Genomic DNA, 16,716 nt, shown 5'->3' on the forward strand with positions numbered 1-16,716 from the left:
TCATATTAATGCAAAATGTCATAGAATTTCATAATGAAAACATTCAACAAACTAAGAATAGAAGGAACCAATCTCAACACAATAAAGACTATATATAATAATCACAAAGCCAACTGGTCACAGTGGCTCACACCTGTCATCTCAGTTACTCTGGAGGCTGAAGCAGGAGGATCACATATTTAAGACAAGTCTCAGCAAATTAATGAGACCTTTAGTGACATAATGAGGCCTTGTCTGTAAATAAAAAAGTAAACATGGTTAGAGATGTAGCTCAGTGGTAAAGTGCCCTCAGACTCAATCCCCAGTGTCAAGGGGAAAGAAATCATACATCCAACATCATACTCAATGGTGAAAGACTGCAATCCTTTTCCCTAAGATCAGTAACAGGACTATATTTCCCACTTTTGCAAATTCTATTTAACAGAGAACTGGAAGTCCTGGCCATAGCAATCAAGGAAGACAAATTTATTTGAACTTGGCATTGAACCTGGAAATAAAGAAGTCATTTCAGAGGCAGTATAGTCTTATGCATAGACATCTCACAAGGTTCACCTACACACACACCCTATTAAAACAAAACACAAATTTAATGACATGGCACAGTAGAAAATCAACACTCAAAATATTGTCTCTACACAATAACAATGGATGATATCAAAAGGAAATTAAGAAATAATTTCATATAAACCATAACAAACAACCCCCCCCCCCAGAAAACTTAACCAATGAGACAAAGACTGGACAGGGGATATAGCTCAGTGGTAGAACAGGTATCTAGCATGTGTGAGGTTCTGAGTTAAGACCCCAGTACAGCAAAAACAAACAAACAAACAAACAAACAAAAACAACAAAGGAACAAAGGATGGGTACACTGAGCAAGTACAAAATGCTGCTGAGGAAACTTAAAGACACAAATTAATGAAAAAAATATCCCACTCTCACAGGTTGGAGGACTTGATGTTGTTAAGATGTAAATACTAGCCATTTCAATGCAATCTCCATCAAAATCCCATTTTGATTTGTTTTGTTTTACAGAAATAAAGAAAAATATTTTTTCGATCATTTCAGAAATGTTACATGAGGTTAAATTAGAAGAATTTTTAAAAAGGAATTGCAATTTTAAAGTTCTCACACTTACTGGTTTCAAAACTCAGGTCAAATTTACAACATTCAAAAGAGAGAGATTACAAGAGTGATTCTGCAATAGAACAGAGATCCAAAAAATACACCTTTACTTATATTGTTAGATAGTTTTTGACAGGAGAACCATGACCAACCAACAGGGCAAAACATTTGTTATTTTCAACAACTGATGCTGGGAAACTGGTTTCCACATTAAAAAAAAAATGAAGGTGGGTCTTTACAAGATATGTCATAAAACAATAGTGAAAAAGGATGAAAGACTAAAACAAAGTTTAAAATTAAAATGAACTAGGAAAAAAAATTAAACAAAAGCAAAAGATCATCATGAGACTAAGCTGGGCAATGATTTGTTAGACAAAACACAGAAAAGGAGATAATTGGATACATTAAAATTAAAAACATCCATGCATCAAACAGTTCTATGGACATAGTAAAGGGGCAATCCAAGTAATCAAGAAAATATTTGCAAATGATGCCTCTCATAAGGAGTTCATTTTCCTGATGTATTAAAGATCCTATACAGCTTGTCAAGAAAAACAAGCAACCTAATATTAAAAAAAAAAAAAAAAAAAAAAAAAAACAGTCAAAAACTTGAATAGGCATTTCTCAAAAAAAAAAAAAAATATATATATATATATTATACTGGCCATAGACACATGAAGTGTATGCAATGTAAATCATTGTAAGAGAAATTCAAATAAAAATTATGCTGAGCTATCACTTTTCATCAGTGAATGACTCAGAAAGATGAAAGAAAAAGAAAAAAAAGGGGAAGGAAAGAAGGAAGGAAGAAAGGAAAGAATGAAGAAAATATTGTCAAGATCTTAAAAAGCCGGATGATTGTACTTTGCTGATGGAAATTTAAAATTATATGACTTCTATGAAAAGTTTTACAAAGGTTTTTTAAAACCTAAAAATAAAATTTTCATATGATTCAGTCATTCCACACTTAGATACATAGTCAAAAGTATCAAAAGCAGATACTTTTTGAACTCGTATTTGCTAAGTGAAGTAATCTAGTTACAAAAGGACATATAATTTATGATTCCCTTTTTTCAAGGTACCTCATCAAATCCACAGGGACAGAAAATGGGGGTTACCAGGGACTGGGGAGGGAGGTGTTTAATTAATATTTAATGGGTACCAAACTTTCAGTTTGGGAAGACTGAAGAGTTTTGATGGCAGAAGGTGATGATGTTTGTAGGACAATGAGACTACCTAATTTCCACAGAAATGTACACTTGAACACGGTTAATAAGGTCAACTTTAAAGCATTTGTTTTCTCCATGGTCAAGGAAAAAAAAAACATTATTTTGTATACTTAGCTATAGGTTTGAACAGATATATATCTCTATTTTATTAAGCAATATCCATGGCTACATTCTATTTATGTAGATCAGCAACTGTGGCGAGCCGCCTCGCCACCATGATAAGATGGCGATGGTTTCCTGAAGTGCTTTCTAGGTAAACAAGCCCATATTTGGTTGAGCCAACTGTTGCAAATGGAAGCACCTATGAACATAAGCCAAGTGGCAGGAGTAGATTGGCTATTGCAAGAGTATAAAAGTGTATGAATTCGGCTCAAGAGATAGAAGAAGAAAAACCATGGTTATATAATAATAAGGTCCTGATTAAACTGCTGAAGGAAAAAAAAAAAAAAAAAAAGGAAGGTAGGAATAGGCATTAAGACTGCTCGTGAGAACCTAGAAGCATTCCAACATTGAGAGAGAAGTTTGGAGAATAGCAGCTTGATAAATACCCTGCTTTAAAACTTGTATACTTGGAAAATATGAATACATTTAATATACAAGGAGTGACCATTTCACAATTACCTTGACACTTTAATCTTACTAAATTTAGTTTTTAAAGAAAAATTTAGACTCTGTAACATAGTACAATACTCTTAACAGTTGTTTAACCATAATTGTATAAACCCCAATTTTTAAGACTAATTGTTTTAAAGAATAAAACTTAATAGACACAAAGTTAAGAGTAAATTAGTGTTTCTAAGAAATCCTTGTTATTTTACCATGTCATTTTACCATATAGATTAAACTTTGGCTTATATCAGAACATTAGTATTTCACCTTAGGAAAAACCTTAAATAGCTTTAGCTGTTTCACATACACACAACCAACTTAGTTACACACAGACTTGTTGAAACTTGCCCTTTACTTACACACAGACTTTCTTAGCACTTACTTAGACCCTCATGTATTCCACCACACAGGCACTTTCTTACCCAGAAACATTTTCTTTTCCTTTTTATTAAATATATTTCCAAACCTAGAACCTTTTATTCTCTCTTTCCTATCTGTTGACCCCTTTTTGTTCACATTCTGAAACAACTTTTATGAAATTTTTGAATTTAGATAAATTACACCATTTTAACAAGATAAAATACTTTGTTGTTTATAGTACTCTAACTGAAACACAGTTGAAACCTTTAGAACCCTTTGTATATAGAATTGTACTTGTTAAGACATAACTCTTAGTAACCTTGTTTTTAGTCAAGATATTAGACAAGTGTCCTGAACAGTATTTGCTGTCTCTTTCCTGTTGAAGAAAAGTCCTAGAAACAATTGATATTAGACATTGTTTAACATCAACATTCCATTAGTTTGACCACCTAGAGACTTGCAAGTTATTTTTAAAGACATTTTACTTTCATTAGTTTACCCAATTTGAATTGAACCCTTTTAAATCACGTGAATAAAAGTATTTGGATCCATTTTTAAATTTTAATATTAGGAGCGCTCAGTTTTGATACAGACAAAACATGACATTAGACAGCACAACATACACATAACACAAAATCAAAGGCCTTGTAACTTTATAGGTGAATCTCCATTGCAATGTAACAGATGTTCAAAAACTTTAGTTGAATAAAAATAGAACTGATCAAAAAGAAAAAAAATCATTAACCTAGGTATGCAAGATCAAAATTATGAGCTCAAAAATACAGCATTAAAGAAAAACAAAACAAAACAAGAATCCTGGAAAATGAGTTAGTTCTGTGTAGCAGCCCAGAAGTTTAAAACAGACACCCTTTTGTTTTCTTTTTCTTATCTTCAGGTTACCTCCCTTTCCCGCTGAGACCGCTGCAGCCTACATTCCAATGCAGGCTTCAGCAAGGCCAGGCAGGGGGGAGGGAGGATCACCCAGGACTTTTTAACCCTTTTTCTTCCTGGTTGAGAAATCAGGTTAGGTTTGAATGCAGAAAATCACAAAACATTATTTCTTACTACTTTTGAGGAATGGAGCTGCTGAGCTCTCTGCCTAGGGGGAGGACTGCTTCAAGGACACGGGTGTTCCCTCCCTAGGTGGCCATGGAGCTGCGTGGAAGGGATCAGGAGGGGGGCCTTTTTCTGTCTCTTGTGATAGTTTCTCTTGATCCAACAAGCCCTTATCTAAAAACCAAGGGGCTTTGTCTTCTACAGTTTTTAAAAACTTCCTAGCTGAGGAAACCTTTAAAGGTGCTCCATTAGCCTTTAATAAAGCCTTTAATAGTCCTTCCATGCGAACTCTAGACACCTCAGAACCCATGATTAATTTGCCCCCTTTCGAGTGCCACTTTCACTTTAATACTTTTAATGTGGACCGCTTTTCGCTTAGTCCAGGGTGTAGCCACCTTTCGCGTGCTACTTTCACTTTAATACTTTTAAGGTGGACCGCTTTCCGCTTAGTCCACCCCGAGTCGCGTTTCGCTTAGCTCTGTCTCTGGACTGCCTTTCGCTAGTCCACTCCGAGCCGCATTTCGCTTGGCTCTGTCTCCGGACCACCTTCCGTGTGTCCTGATAGTCGCTTTACCGTGAACGTCAAAGCTGCCTTTATCACTCCTTTTTTATTATTTATAACATTAATCTCTAAAACTTACCTAGGTAGTTGCTGCTGGTTTGTTGTGTCCCGGGTTTCGGCACCACTTATCGCATTCCCTCTGCCCGCAGAGAGAGACACGACAAACTGGTTGTTCGCCAGAGCTCTTTATTGTTCTTCTAACAAGGAAGTCACGGTCATTATATATGAATCATGAGCCAATCAGGTTACAGAGCATGTGGGGAGAGCATGATTACTACATAGAATACACTAGGGGCATGAAGAGAGCACGCAGCGAGCATGAGTCACCTCGTCCAATCAGGTCAACTTCCTTAAGCAGTGTCAACTGTTTGTTGCAAACCAGGCCATTCTGGCTCAGTGCCAGGTGCCATATTGAAGTCCCTGAAAGCCAGGCTAGGGTGAGGTCCGCAGTACCCCGACAAGCAACTAAATCATCCATTTTCAAGTTGAATTTTAAGCAAATTCAGGAAAATAAAACCTCAGCATTTTTTTCAAAATTTTTCATTCCGTGTCATTCCATGTATTATTAACTTTGTCTTGGAACTTGACCAGTTATAAGATGTATATTCAAACTTTGCAAATGCTCCTTGGAAGTAAACAACTGAGTCAGGAAAAAAAATTAAAAAAAAAAAAAAGTTTATCATTAATTCTCTTAGTGGATAGAAAACAAATGGGTCTTGAAAACTAAAATACTGCTCTGGCTAGAGTTTCAAAGATTATGTTGATTAGGAGTGGGAAAAATGGAAAATGGGCATCTTTTGTCTTGTTCTTGTTTTTAGAGGAAATTCTTTCAATTAAAGTAATACAAATAGGAAAAGAAGAGCTCAAATTTTCTCTGCTGAAAATGTGATCCTATATTTAGAAAATCCAATAAAATTTCACCAGAAGGCTTCTAGAGTCATAAATGAATTTTAAAAAGGAGCAGGATACAAGAACAAAACCCATGAATCAATGGAATTCTGTACTCCAGTGACAAAGCTGCTGAATAAGAAATGGGGTAAACTACTTCATTCACAATAGCATCAAAAAATAAAATAAAATACTTGTGAATCAATAAAAAAAAAAAGAAGTGAAAGACCTTTACAGTGAAAACTATGGAACACTACAGAAAATAATTAAAGACCTTAGAAGATGGAAAAACCTCCCATGTTCTTGCATAGGTAGAACTAATACTGTCAAAATGGCCATACTAACAAAAGTGCTGTAGAGATTCAATGCAATTGCCATAAAATTTCCAATGGTGTTCTTCACAGAACTAGAAAAAGCAGTTGTGAAATTAATTGAATAATGAGACTCAATATAGACAAAGCAATATTTATCAAGAAAAACAAAGAAGGAGGCATCACAATACTGGACCTCAAATGATACTGTAAGATTATAGTAACAAAAACAGCATGGTACTGGCAACAAATCAGGCATGGAGACCAATGGAATAAAATAGAAGGTACAAAGAGGAACTCACAAATATGGTTCCCTCATTCTAGACAAAGTTGCCAAAAATATACATTGGAGAAAAGAGCCTCTTCAACAAGTAGTGTTGGGAAAACTGGAAATCGACATATAGTAGAATAAAATTTAACCCATCTCTTACCCTGAACAAAAGTCAACTCAACATAGATCAAAAACTTAGGGATTAGACCAGAAACCCAGCAACTGTTACAAGAAAAGTTAAACTCAACACTCTATTGCATCAACTCAGTAACCAACTTCCTTAACAAGACTACTAAAGTGCATGATGTAAAATTAAAAAAAAAAAAATCAATAAACAGGATGGCATCAAACTAAAAGCTTCTTCACAGCAAAGGAAATAACCAATAATGTGAGGAGCAAGCCTACAGAATGGGAGAAAATCTTTGCCACCTGCACCTCAGATAGAGCAGTAATCTCCAGGATATACAAAGAACTCAAAAAACTTAACACCCAAAAAACAAATAACCCAATCAACAAATGGGCAGAGAAACTAAACAGACACTTCTCAAAAAAGAAATACAAATGGTCAACAAATGTATAAAAAAAAAGTTCAATGTCTCCTGCAATTAGAAAAATGCAGGTTAAAACTACATTGAAATTTCTTCTTACTCTAGTCAAAACAGAAATTTTCAAGAATGCAAGCAACAATCCATGTTGGTAAGGATATGGAGAAAAGGGTACACTCATATATTCCTGATGGAACCACGAATTGATGTAACCACTCTGGAAAGACTAGGAATGGAACAGCCATATGACCTAGCTATCCCACTCTTCAGTATGTATCCAAAGGATTTAAAATCATCCTTTAAGTGACTCAGTCACATCAGTGATTAGAGCAGCGCAATTCACAATATTATGGTGCCAACCTAAAGGCCCTTCTATAAATGAATAGATAAAGAAAATGTGGTATACATATATATACACAATGGAATATTGCTCATTCATGAAGAATGACTTTATGGCCTTTGCTGGTACATGTATAGAACTTTAGTTCATCAAGCTAAGTGAAATAAGCCAGTTCCCCAAAGTCAAAGGTTGAATGTTTTCTCTGAGAGGCAGAAGGTAATTCAAAATAGTGGGGGTGATAAAAATGAATAGAAGAAAGATCAGTGGAATAGATAAAAATGAAGGAAAGGAAGGAGGAAGAATGAGAAAGGAAATGACAGTGGTATGAATCTTACCTCACTTTCCTCTGTTCGTGTAGGAATGTACCACAGTGCATCTCACCATCATTTACATCCACGAGACACTAATTTACAAAGATCTTTAAAATTAAATAGCAGACAGACTAGTTGTATAGAGGGAAAGGAACTGTGGGAGGAGGAGGAGGAGATGGAAAGGGGAAGTCCTGGGGACTGAATTAGAACAAATGATGTTCCGTGTTTAATAATTTCGTCAAAATAAATCCTATTGTCATGTATAACTAAAAAGAACCAAGTATAGAAAAAGGAAACTAAAAGACTCTTACACATTTTCAGGTTCTATAAATATTCTATTTGTTTGATTCCAAGTGAAAATACATTATCCCATGCTTGCCATTTAGAAGTTCATCTAAGTGCAACTTAATAAAGCTTATAAAGAGTGGCTATTCTTTTACCACTCAAAGATGTGCCAGAGAAATATTCCAAAGGAGTGATTATTATACTATAACCATATCTTCTCTTCTGTCTTACTGTTAATTAAATTAATTAATTATGTGATCTTTCCCCAAGTGGACTTTATTTAATGTGCCACACATAATTAGCAGCTCAGGAAACAGAGATGAGTTGATTTTGCTTATGGTTACACAAAGCCGTGATCCAAAGAACTCTGTAATAATGGATGTGGGAGAGAGATTTTATTTTCTTTGTTTTTAATAAAAATGTTCTCTGCTGAAAAGATAACTCTAGAGAATATTTTGGATTGGAGTCCACTAAATAAATACAATACCTGCTTGTATTAAAGGTACTTGAAACAATGGGAATATATTTGGAAACAAAAAATAAAATTATTATATTAATAGAAATGAAATGCATTCTACTCATTGATAGGTAATATAACTTATTGGTTAAGAGTGCAAATCCTTCCTAAGTAACTTAGTGAACACCTGTCTATAAATAAAATATTTTTTGAAGTGCTGCAGATGTGACTCAGTTATCAAGTGCTCCTAGGTTCAATCCCTGGTGCAAAAACAACAACAAAAAAAGATGCTAATTCTGTAGCCATTTCTTCTAGATTAGAATTTCAAATCTGCCATCTACTGACTCTATGATTTTTGTAACTATATGTTATCTATACAAGACTAAGTTTCCACAAATGTGAATGTTAACAATGCCTATATATTAAGGTTGCTTTGAAGGATTAAGTGCATTATTGCATATATAACAAAAATACCTTCTGGCACTTAGTAACTACACATGATTGCAATTAATTATTATATTAGTAGTAGTATTTATTCCATTTTATTTACTAAATGAATGACATTTATGCATGTAGAAAATGTTATGGGCATTTATAGTAGATGGTGGACTCATAAAGGATAAATACCTGTTGAAGAAAAGAGCAGAGAGTAGTCTTCTGACAACACTTCCTTGACTCACATGTTTGGAAATTTTATTCTTTCAAAGTACATATTATTATATTTTGTATTAGTGAATTACTGCAATTTGCCTGTTGTGTATATATTTCTCTAATGACTGAAATTTATTGATTTGTTTTTCCAGCCTACATTTTCAATGTGTTAGTCCCCTAGATTACAAAATACATAAAAAGATAAACAAAAAATTCACAAAAGCACAGAGATAAACTAACAGGTTAACACATACACCCAGCATCCCATGCAAAGATAATTTTTATTAACACTGGTGTATGCACATATATTTTGAATCCATATGTATGCATGAGTGTGTGTGTGTGTGTGTGTGTGTGTGTGTGTGTCGTATTCCATTCACCCTAAACTTTCAGTATGACTTTATTCAAATTGGTCATGACATAGGTAAAGGGACCTTGGTACTAACAAATACTATGACCAAGCATGAGAGATTAGGAATTCCAAACTGTGCAAAGGAAAGTGCTGTATAAATAATATCCACCTTCTGTCTTTTTACATGGGGAACAAAATTTGTGTTTGTAATTTTTGTGTGAAAAAGCAAGGCTGATGTCCACTTGTATGTTTTTTATACTTTATTAAACCAAACATTACTTAATGTAAAATCTTTTCACTTCTCCCTTTCATCCTATTTAGGCATTTGGTTTTACTTCCTGAATTACATAAAACATGTTTATATTTAGTGTGTATTTACAAAAAAGGATAGTATCAAACATCTTAGTGTTAAACTGAATTTAAATATAAAATCAAGTTTGCATCATTTTCATTGCCTCTAGTTGTACAACATATATTTATACAGTGTACAAACACATGGTAGAAACACACTAGTAATATAATGTTATTTTATGACTTTGAGTTTTAATTGATTTTATCTAACAAGTGATATGATAGACATATAAATCCTCTTCTGACCATGCCTTCCTACTTCTGAAATAACCTCTAATTTTTTAGTTTATATTATTCTGATAATTTACTCATGGATTATTTCATAATGCTTATTTAAACCATGTTAATCTGTAGTGTTTTCTAGTAATTTTCAGTTCTGATATGCTTTTAGTAATATCCAATATTCTTCAGAGGTAAGATGGAGAATTATTTTAATTAATTTTTTTCTTAAAATTTTAAAATTTTGAGAAAAGTCTACAAATGTGCACTTCAAAAAATGCTCTACCGATACTAAAAATTTCACTAACATGAGCGTTCTATAGAACTTCCCTACATCCTTGAATAAAGTTTGTTCATTCATACTGTTTTAGAGATTATATATTTAATAACATTTCAAATGCATTGATATACAGAAGTACATTGTGTGTGTGTGTGTGTGTGTGTGTGTGCACATATATCTCTAATTTTCTTTATCAAGGTCTTCTCATTTTTATACCACCTATTGTTTAATCATTTCAACAATCTAAAAAGACATTCTGGAAGATATTTTCAACTAAATTAGTTTTATCTTTCTTGTTTTTGAGTTTCTATGATTCCTTTGTTTTTCTCTTAACTCTTGTATTGCATTTTATGCTCTTTCTCTTCATTTTTCTGTTCCTAAGAAGCAGAGGACTAATTCTCCATGAATATAGTTTTGACTTAATGCCATATATTTTAATGCAAATATTTTTATGAAATTTATGTTCATAATAGTTTCCAGAGAGCCAGCATTTAGAATTACATGTTTTTTTCTTTTAACTCAAGATATATTAAGATAATAAATTTCCTTTAATTTGAAATTGCTGGATCCTCTTTATAAATTTTCATTTTAATATCTGGCTTTATTGTATTGTCAACCAGGGATGTGGCCTATGATCTTTGATATTTTTGAAATGTATTAAAATGTCCTTCGATAATTATAGTAAAACAATTAAAACAGGATCTTATGGAACTTAAAAGCTAAAGAATCATATTCTCTGCACTTATGAAAGATATGATTCAAAATAAAAGTAATCATCAACATTTACAAATCCAGTAATTTAACAATTAGTTGTACACACAAAGAAAACTTGATATTGGGATGTTTTTAACGTGGTGTCTCCCACATTTATTGACATATCAATTAGGCAAGCCTTTTAAAAATAAAATATGGTTAATACCATTGATTTGATTTATGTCAGTGCTACATACCAAAATTACTTTGCTAACCAACTTTCATCTCTTTCTTTTTTATTTCATCTTTTACTTTAAAAAAATAAAGAATATTTGCTTTCAGCAACTTAAAATCATAATGCTAACAATAATGATGATTAAGGTCTATAAACATAATATATATTTTAAATTATTCTTCTATATCAGAACTAACTTTTTCTCCTTAGGTGAGTTAAAGTGTGAGTTAAAGAAATTTCCAAAGTCTTTTTTTTTAATTGGTTCTCATTATTATATGTTTTATTAATGCTTGACTAATTCTCCTTCATTGATGCCAGTACTGTGAAGTATTATTCTTCACTGTTCTTTCAGATCCTATCCACATTTTCCTCAAAGACCTAGAGATTAAAAGTTTTACCTTAATCAGTTTTAACTCATTATCTAGCATCCTTATAAATTTGAATGAGATCTGGGACCTTCAGTCATCCTGAAGAGTGATATTTATTTTTATCAGTTTTATTTATTTTTAGTGTTCTATTTGACTGTTGAAACCCTTGTTATCTAGGGCTACAGAAAGTATCCCGCACTTTTTTCCTACAAGAGCACTGTAGGAATTTGTTTTGAAATTGTTCCTGGATCCACTCTTTATTCACACCTTCCCAAAATAGAGAATATAGATAGAAATCTTGTATCTCACACTACTTGATCAAGACTTGGCTTTTGAGTTACTATTGTGTTACATCTCTGTTGGCTTTGCTGTACAACTGACAAAGTTTATGGCAATGATACTATTCCCTAGTCTGGGCAGTCAATGCCAAATTCACTGGGTTTATATCTTTCTCTGTTGTTGAGAACAGACCTTTAGGTAGTGTCCTTAAAATACAAACTCAGAGTTCTGCTTCCCTTAAATTTATGCCAAATATTTGTAAACCTATCTTCTGAATGGCTACAGAAAGCAATATTATGAATGATTTTCCTCAAGAGATCGAAGGCATATTTCCTGATATGTGATAAAACATTTGCATGATTCATTTTGCTTTTGACATCTTTTTATGTTTAAAGAAGACTTATATCAAAGGGCAAATGACATATTTTGTGCATGCATACTATAGATGGGATATTTCTTTCTTCCTGGAGGATTTTAAATAAATTTAATTCTAACACAGTCTAAGCTATTTGTGTTACATAAGTTGGACATCTTACCCAGATTTATTTCTGGTATTATTCTGTTTTCTGATCTAAAGGATCATCAATGCCTTTTGAAATTCTGATTGCCCAGGGAATTACTCTGACAACCAAACTGCCTGAGGGGAAACCATACTTAATCTGTACCAGTCAGGAAGATTTGTTTTCTTGGAGCCTTTCTATGGCAAAGTTTGTTCTTCATAATCTCAACCATCATATTAGTAAAACATAGATGGAAAGATCGGAGTATATGTTTTCCTAACATCTTAGTTTGATGTTTAATACCATAAGATAAACTGTAGACATATATTTCTGCCAGAACATATATAAGTGAATGAATTACACACACACACACACACACACACACACATGTATACATATATACACACACATAGCTGAAGAATTGAAACAGAAATTATGTAGTCAAAATCCTAAGTAGAATACAGGATTTTAACAAAAATTGTAACCAACATCATCTTAAGAACAGCATTTTCTTTTAGAAAATTGTAAGGTGCATACATATTATTTCTGATAATCAAGCATACAAGTTTCAGTGCAGTTTTTTTAATCAACATTTTAAAACACTAATTAAAAATTTTGAATCCACTCACATAAAAATTTCATGCTCTGTAGTCCATAGTTATAAGATTTTCTCATTCTCATCCACCTAAGATGTTTATATTAGTATCGTGCCACTGCGAAACTAAAAATGTCAAATGTCAGCAAAATTCTGTTAACAATCAACCATCAGCATGAGAACTAAGATTCATTTTCATGCTATATTTAAACAATTAACAATCCTTATACAATATTATTTTATATGTTATGAAGAGTTTAACATTTGATAAAACACTAACAGTAAAATCTGTTATGGTCTCAGATAAAGAAAAATTCCTAATGGATGGAAGAATACATAGAAACACCATTACATTGTTCATCCCCAAAGTAATTTGGGACAAGTACAGAAGGTTAATGATGGCATCTGGATCTAGACCCTTTTTATCTGTTTGCTCATCTTTGTTTAGAACATGCCTATTATTGTCTGTGTATACTGATCCGAACAAAAACCTAGAAGGGACAAAAACGTAATCCATTTCACATGTACGTTCTCTTTTGCAACATTTATTTTTTTGATTAGCCAAGCATCTTTGTGGTTTTGAAGACTTGTCTTGTTCTTCTAAATGACTTCAATGTATATGGTGATGTAAGTGTACATCATTGATTTAATGTATTTTATATTGTTAGAAATTTGCATTGTTTCAAGTTTTTAGTGAATACAAATATCTGGTTAATGATAACACTTCCACTTTTGTTGTTCTGTGTATATGTTAAGATTTCCTATTGGAAAATTTCCTAGAATCTGTACTGCCATACAAAACATTCTGTACATTATAAAACTTATAAATTTTTAAATTGTCATCCATAACATTCTGAAGTATACATTTCCACCAAAAATACATAAATTTTATCTTATCATTGGTAACACATTCTACTAATAATGATATTCATTTTTACTCATCTGACAAGTGACAGAGAATACAGAGTATGGCTGACTTTTTTCTCCACTAGTAGGTTCTTGCCATTTCCTGAATAAATCTTGACCACCTAGATCTAGAGTGCATTTGATTTCCCTTCATTATTAACGTTTCCCTTCTCTCATCTGTTTGTTTCCATGTCTGCTCTCCTGCGTGATCCACCTAGAAGACCTCCCCATCACACTGCCGCATGTCATTCTGTATCTTCAGGATCTATCACTGCTAACTTGGGCCCAAACCTCAGGCTAGATTTAGATAATATGTCACATCGAAGGACACTCTTATCAACTCCACCCTTAATGAGTACTAGTCAGTTCTTCATCACTGTGACCAAAATACCTGATAAGAAAAACATAGAGGAGGAAAGATCCATTTTGGATCATGGATTCAGGAGGTTCGGTCCATCATCTTCCAGTTCCATTCTTTCTGTTGGACCTGAGGTGAGGCAGATCATGGCGGAAGGGAATGATGGAGGAAAGCTGCTCAGCTCATGTCAACAGGTAAGCAGAGAGAGAAGTGCAGGGGGAGAGAGAGGGGAAAGGATCTGGGAGAAGGTAGACCGTTTCAGGGCATGGCCTTCATGCCTACTTCATTGAACTAGGTCCCATCTCCCAGCAGTCCATTCCACTATCAATTAAATGGATTTATATGAAATCTATTAATTCACTGAAGAGGTCAGAGCCGTCATGATTCCATCATCGCCCAAAGTCACACCTCTACACCTTACTGCATTAGAGACAGTGCTTTCCACACATCAGTTTGGGCCAACATTAAGATCCAAACCAGAGCAGAGTTCATGGGCCTCTATATTTGGGTCCATACTCTCTCTATAGAATTGTTGAGAGTGCTTTGTGCCCCCACAACGTTTTATACATTTGCCGATCGGTAAGACTGTAACAAATTCATCCACTCTGAGACAAACATGGTGAAAACCTCAGTGTACACTGAATCAGAGATTAATTCAAGGTCATTATGAAACACTTTTTCAGAATTTTAGCAATTTTCCCATTCTGAGGCATGCCAAGTGTTAAACTTCAGTTTCTTGAACACTTTTCTTCCCAAGGATGGTGTCACATGCAGAAATTCTACCATGTAATCCAATAACTATAATAAAATCTCAGTACCAATGGGTTCTCATATTTTTTCTGTTTTTCTCAAAGTGTTTGCTTAAAATTTTATTTCTGCCCTTGGTGAGGTAAACAGCCAAAAACACCTTCCCTGACTCCTTTGTTTCACATTTAACATAAAATCTCATAGCACTTATTTGCTAATAGGTCTGAGGTGCTGTCATTTTAATGAGGAAAGAAAGAGAGAAGAATCTGAACGTGTTGCTCAGTAAGGATAGGATCATAACTGCTTTGAGATAAAAAGGCACATTTCTTTGAAACTACCCTGCAAATTTCTCTTCTCACAGTAGAATCAGAGCAAACTCTATGGAAACAGGCAAAACGATTAATTGATTCAAAATAAGCAGCTCATTGCTCCTTCCCCTGAAATGGAAGTCGGAATCGCAAGAGAAAACTAGACGGGTGTCACCTTTCTTTGATCCAAATGATTCTGGAAGCAGATAGATATAAGCAGACACCTTTTACAGCATCATGCCAGGAAGGTTAACTACTTTTTATGCTTCAAAGTCACTCTCACTGTCTAGAGAACATCATGCCTAAATTGGAAAGGGCACATCTTTTTGGTTTAGCTGGTGGTGTCTGATTAATAGAGGAAGTCAAGCTAGATTTTTTTGTTGTTGTTGCTTTTAACCATTTATGTTTCACATCTTTACATTCTGTATTGCCGGAGAAGGAGCTACACTCATCCAGAGTGGTCCTATATATTCAATAAGAATTGAAATAAAGTCACTAGAATTTAGAATTTATCATGATATGCACATTTGTTTGATGCACAACATGTTTGTAACACAGATTACAAAACATTTACGTACTTCTTCACTCTTTTTGCGGGGAGGGAGAAGATAGCTCTCAATCTTTTAATTTAGATTGTGTTATTTTCAAGAAGTAAATAAAACACTTAGCAGTGCCTATATAGAGCTCCTCATTTGTGAGTTCGGAGTCTGAAGAAAAATGACTTTTGTGTTTTAATCCCTATACTTCAAACCTTTCCCTTTTCCCAACTGAAGGTGTCAAACCCATTGCTTTGGACTGAGCAACACTGAGGGCCAATAAGAAACTCTGTTGGAGCCACTGTTGGTGGCTACTTCGGTGACTGCTGCTACTGGCAGCATACACCTAAAAAGAAGATATTCTGCTTCCTTTAAAGCACGCCTCCCAAATCCTGGACCTGGGCCACTCGTTTTGGATTAATTTTCTTGGTGCTACTTTAATGATGCCAAGTCAATATCCTGACAGTGTTTAACACTTAGTGTATGCAAAGACTAAAGAAAAATTAGAGAGTTTAAATGACTGCCTCAAACAAAGGGAACTATTTACTCTTTAGAGGCCCAGTGATAGAGACTCTGTGGCCTTCAGTAGGCTGTCGGTAAATTTTTAGAAGTATATTTACTTTTTACTTGCAGCATAAAAAAATACCAGAAATTTATTAGCTTACAGTTCTGTAGGACTTAAGTCTTGGAGGGTTTAACTGGGTTCTTCCCTTAGGGTCACACAAAGCCTAAGTTAAATTGTCAACCAGTCTGAGTGCTGAGCTGAAGGCTTTGAGAAAAAAATTCTCCTTCGAAGTTCTTTCAGTGTTACTAGAATTCAGCTCTTTGGCGTTATGCATAGAGTACTTGATTTTCCTATGGCAAACCAAGTTCTGCCCTCAGTTACTAAAATCTTCCCAGGTCCCTTGACATGTAGCTTTCAATAATACCTCCAAGTCTAGCATATAACGCTTTGAATTTCATGCTTTCTACCTGATTCTTTTCAATCT

This window comes from Sciurus carolinensis, chromosome 10, assembly GCF_902686445.1.
Source record: "Sciurus carolinensis chromosome 10, mSciCar1.2, whole genome shotgun sequence".
Taxonomy (NCBI): Eukaryota; Metazoa; Chordata; class Mammalia; order Rodentia; family Sciuridae; genus Sciurus; species Sciurus carolinensis.